Genomic DNA, 5,000 nt, shown 5'->3' on the forward strand with positions numbered 1-5,000 from the left:
GTTGGTTTTATTTGTTGGAGTTAAAGTGCCTTAACCATGTGCAAAACACTTTAGGGCGTGAGCTGTCGCTGTTACCACGTTGAAATATGTGTGGGTAGATTAAGCGAGAGCGCTCTCTGCTGGTTGAAAAAGCTTACAGCACCTGATATTCCCAGGCGGTCTCCCATCCAAGTACTAACCAGGCCCGACCCTGCTTAGCTTCCGAGATCAGATGAGATCAGGCGCATCCAGGCTGGTATGGCCGTAAGCAGAAGCTGCAGCTTGAAATACCTCTTATATGGAGTTGAAGATAAGTCATAGAATATAAGTAATTGATTTGTTGGTTGTATTTGTTGGAGTTAAAGTGCCTTAACCATGTGCAAAACACTTTTGGACGTGAGCTGTCGCTCTTACCACGTTGAAATATGTGTGGGTAGATTAAGCGAGAGCGCTCTCTGCTGGTTGAAAAAGCTTAGAGCACCTGGTATTCCCAGGCGGTCTCCCATCCAAGTACTAACCAGGCCCGACCCTGCTTAGCTTCCGAGATCAGACGAGATCGGGCGCATCTTTTTTTTTGTCTTTTATTATGAAAATATATTTACAAAAAAAATATATTTTTGTTTACAGTATCCATTTCCAACACATTTTCCTCTCTCTGTGACATTTACACTCAGGTCCTTTTTTCAAAAGAAAAGAAAAACAACATCAGCACTCGAATTACAAAAACAAACCTGATTTGCACATAGTGGCATTTCAAAACCCAGCATCATTCGTTCAGCCATCCCACAGGGTGAAAAATCATTTTTTTTAAACACACAATTTCCCAACTACACAGTCCAAAAAGAGCTACCAATTCCACACAATCCTCTTTTCTTTATCAAGGGATAGGAGATTGGCATCCTTCACATACAGTCGTTCAAAATGGTCTACCCCATGTATCAACCTGTATCGAATCTGTTTCTTTACTATGTTTTGAAAAATCGGCCATATTGCAATAACCCTTCGTTCGTAATGTGCCTTGTTTCTTCGTGCCCTTATTGCCCATCGTGCATGGCTCAACATAAATCTGCACAGCATTTCGTTTCTAATTTTACTGTATTGCCAGTTTCCAAATAAAAGAAAAAACTCCCATGAATCCCTTCCGTCCCACACCATTCCCAATTTTTCTATTAGACATTTCTTCAATAACCCAAAAAAGCCAGATAACTCAGGACAAATATCAAACATATGCATCAGCGTTTCCGGCAATAAGCCACAAACATCACAATCTCTGTCTACAGCTTTATCCAGTTGATGTAAAACCACATTAGTAAAAATTTTATTGTGTCTTATTTTGAAATCATTGTCCTCAGCCTCGATGCTGTTACCCTTTACTTTCCATTTCTCCCATATTTTCCACCCCTCTTTCTGTGGAAAGACCTTGCTCCAATACGACAAGGAGGCCGGTGATTTCGTGACGTTCACTAAAAAACGCTCGTAGATTTCCTTGCAGGAGATCAGACTGAAGCTCTTGTTTTCCCCCTCTCGCTTAATTCCCAGCTCTGGGAGTTTGCTTGTCCTATCTCTAGCTGTACCTGTTTCTATCAGCCTTCTCCATTGTTGTGGGATACTTCTCTGAATAGTCTTATAATAATTCTCTATGACCGTGTATGTTGAATTATAATCAACTTCCCTTATACTATCCACCACGGCCTGCGTCGGCAAAAAACCGGGCACAAATTCATACATTATATCTTTCAGCTGTACTAGTCCAGCTCTTATCATTTTGTTATTATACAACATTTTATTTTCTTTCTTTATATATTTATTTAAAAATATCGGCAGTTCTCTTATTAGGCTTATAGAATTCGCCTCATATTCTATATGCTCCAGGAAGCCAGCTTGTGCTTCGAGGACCTCCCTATAAAATAATGGGACTCCCGCTGTCATCGGCCTCTTCGGTTTCATAAGCAGGACAAAATCTCCTATTCCGAGCACTCGATTTAAAAAAAACTGCATAAGACCCTTCCAGCCGTAAGCCGTGTCATCGTACAGATATTTTCTGACCAATTTAATCCTGAAAGCATTTTTCTTACTTTCTATGTCTAGTAATTTTAGCCCTCCCTCTTCATATTTCCCTATTAATGTTTTTCTTGCGATTTTCCCCACCGTTGTCCCCCACAAGAAAACTGTCATAATCTCATTTAGTTTGTTTAGTGCCCATAAGGGTGGATCTATCACCGTGAGTGCATAATATATTTTAGACATTACCAAGCTATTTAATACCACCACCTTCCCATTGAGTTTCAGGTTCCTCATTCGCCAATAGCACAAAATTGCTTCTATCCTTTTAATTATACTAGTCCATGTCATGTCCCTGGCCGTTTCACTGTTTACCCCAATGTATGTACCCAATATTTTTATATGTTCTGCTTGTAATTGTACCGGTAATTCATTTTGCGGCGGTCCCTTCATATTGATGAACATGATTTCTGATTTATCTGGATTTATTTTAGCTCCTGAGGCTCTACCATATCGTTCTACCAAGTTTATTATTCTATGTACACTATTTATGTCTTTAATCAGTAACGTGGTATCATCAGCAAACTGTTGTATGGTGCACATCTCCCCTCCAGGTAATTCTATACCTTTTATTTCTGAATCTTTTTTAATAAGGACACCCAGTGTTTCCACGATTATTGTATACAAAATTGAGGACAGTGGACATCCCTGTCTCACCGACCTTCGAAGCGGAAAAGGATCGGTAACCACCCCGTTACACTTCACACTGCCAGTGGCGTTGGCGTACATTAACCTAATCCACCCGAGAAAACGCGCTCCAAATCCCACCCTCTCCAAAACTTTGAACATAAATTTGTGTTCGACTCTATCAAAGGCTTTGTTGAAGTCCAGTGAGACCAGAATGCCCTCTTTGCTGGTAGTTTTCAAAAATTCTACTGTGTCTCTGACAGTATTCAAAATATCTGAAACTTCCCTTCCCGGCACACTATAAGCCTGAGAGGGCTCTACGATAGTGTGCACGACCTGTTTTATTCTGTTTGCTAGTACTTTCATCAATATTTTGTAATCCGTGTTTAGTAGTGTTATAGGCCTATAATTGGCTAGATTTCGTTTATCCCCTTTCTTATATATGATCGTTATGATCCCTCTTGCCATAGATGCCGGCACGGATTGTGTTAATTCTATTGTTCTGTATAAATTTAACAATATTGGTTTCAATATATCACTAAATTGTTTATAAAAATTCGCTGTTAGTCCATCACTACCCGGACTTTTATTTAGTACTAATTGTTTTATTGCCAAATCAATATCCTCTTCCTTCATCTCCTGGTCGCACATGAGTGTGTCTTCTTCAGCTAACTTCATCTCACATTTTGCCAGGATCTCCTCTGTTATCCCATCATCTGTCCCCTCTGTTTCAAAAAGATGGGTATAATAATTCTGGACTGTCTCTAAGATCTCTACAAAGTCAGCTGTTGTCTCTCCCTTTTCATTCATCACTTCCGCTATGTAGCATTTGTTTTGCCTTCTTTTTTCCAAGTTCAGGAAGAAGCCGGTATTTCTTTCTCCTTCCACCGCATACTGCGCTTTGCTCCTTAATATAGCCCCTTCGCATTTCAACCTCTCCAACTCTTTTAACTCGGTATGCAATCTTATTAACTTATTCCCCTCCGAGCCTTTCTGTCTCTCAACCTTTTCGATTTCTGCTCTTAGCATTCTTTCTTTCTTCTGTTGTCTCGCCCGAAACCTTTTCGCATATTGTATGGATTTCCCTTTTATTTTTGTCTTCAAGTCCTCCCAGCCTTGTATTACATTCTTTTCAAAACCCCGTTGTGAGCTTACGCTCAAAATTAGTTGCCTAATGGCTCTATTATAATTCACATCGTACAAGAGATGTGCATTTAAGTGCCATGTCCCCCCTCCCCTTTTCTCTTCCTGTTCCCCCATTTCTAATGATAGTATGGCGTGATCGCTTAAGTGTATCCATTTATAATCCACATTATTAAATAATCGTATATGCGATGTCTTCGTTAAGCACAAATCAATTCTGGTTCGTTTTAGAACACCTTGAACCACTTGCGCCCTTGAATATTGCCTCTTATCAGGATTTTTCACTCTCCATACGTCGCACCAGTTGTTAACCATCATAAAGTCATTTAGAACCTTTCTTGAGGCATCTTGTCTCCATACACAACTTTCGTTTATATCCAGATGACACAATTTCACATTAAAATCTCCTATTATAACATCACACTTTTCGGCTATTTTATAAAATTTCCTAAAGAAGGCTGTGCGATCGCCTTCTGTATTCGGTGCATAGACATTTAAAATATTATAATTCACATCCTGAGCTACACAATCTATATTAATCCATCTTCCTTCTCCATCTTTAGCCCTCATCGTGGCCTTAATTCCACTGTCCCTTTTACACAAAATCGCCACTCCCCTTGCAATGTTAGTTCCATGGCTAGAGAAGCATTCCCCATCCCACAGCTTTATCAGGTCTCGCTCCGTTACTGCATCCCAATGAGTTTCTTGTAAGCATATTACATCCGCCTTACTTAATCTTATCATGCTTTCGAACTTCGTCTTGTCTCTCAGCCCGTTTGCATTAATGGATGCCACTGTTATTGGCATTAAGACCATGATAAGGAGGAGAAACGGACCATCACCGCTGGATATTAGAAGTTTCCTCATTGTGCATACGTTTCTTCTGTGCTCGCCCTTTTCTCGTACCTGATCTTTTCCTCGATATCCCCCTCGCTCCGTTTCCGGTCTCCACGTCCTCCGTCTCAGCAGGATTCTCACCACCCCGCCTGGTGACTCTCTGCTGCGCACAAGGAAGCGACCCCCCGCTGCTTTGTCCTTCACCCCAATCTTGTCCGCCTCGTTCCTCCTCATCTCCACTGCTCCCCTCCTTTGCATCCTCTGCGACATCTCCTCCCTCGTCACTCCCTGCTTCCTCCATCGATTCCTCCACCGCTTCCTCCTCCATGTCCCCCACCAGGCTCTCAACCTCT

General features: G+C 41.1%; 1 non-coding gene across 1 annotated transcript; it reads right to left on the reverse strand.

The window, feature by feature from the left end:
* Positions 1–130: 130 nt before the first annotated feature.
* On the reverse strand, positions 131–249 carry LOC133438061 (5S ribosomal RNA). Its single transcript, XR_009781247.1, has one exon. It is a non-coding gene; the product is annotated as a 5S ribosomal RNA (ribosomal RNA).
* Positions 250–5,000: the final 4,751 nt, after the last annotated feature.

This window comes from Cololabis saira, unplaced genomic scaffold (genome assembly GCF_033807715.1).
Source record: "Cololabis saira isolate AMF1-May2022 unplaced genomic scaffold, fColSai1.1 scf101, whole genome shotgun sequence".
Taxonomy (NCBI): domain Eukaryota; kingdom Metazoa; phylum Chordata; class Actinopteri; order Beloniformes; family Belonidae; genus Cololabis; species Cololabis saira.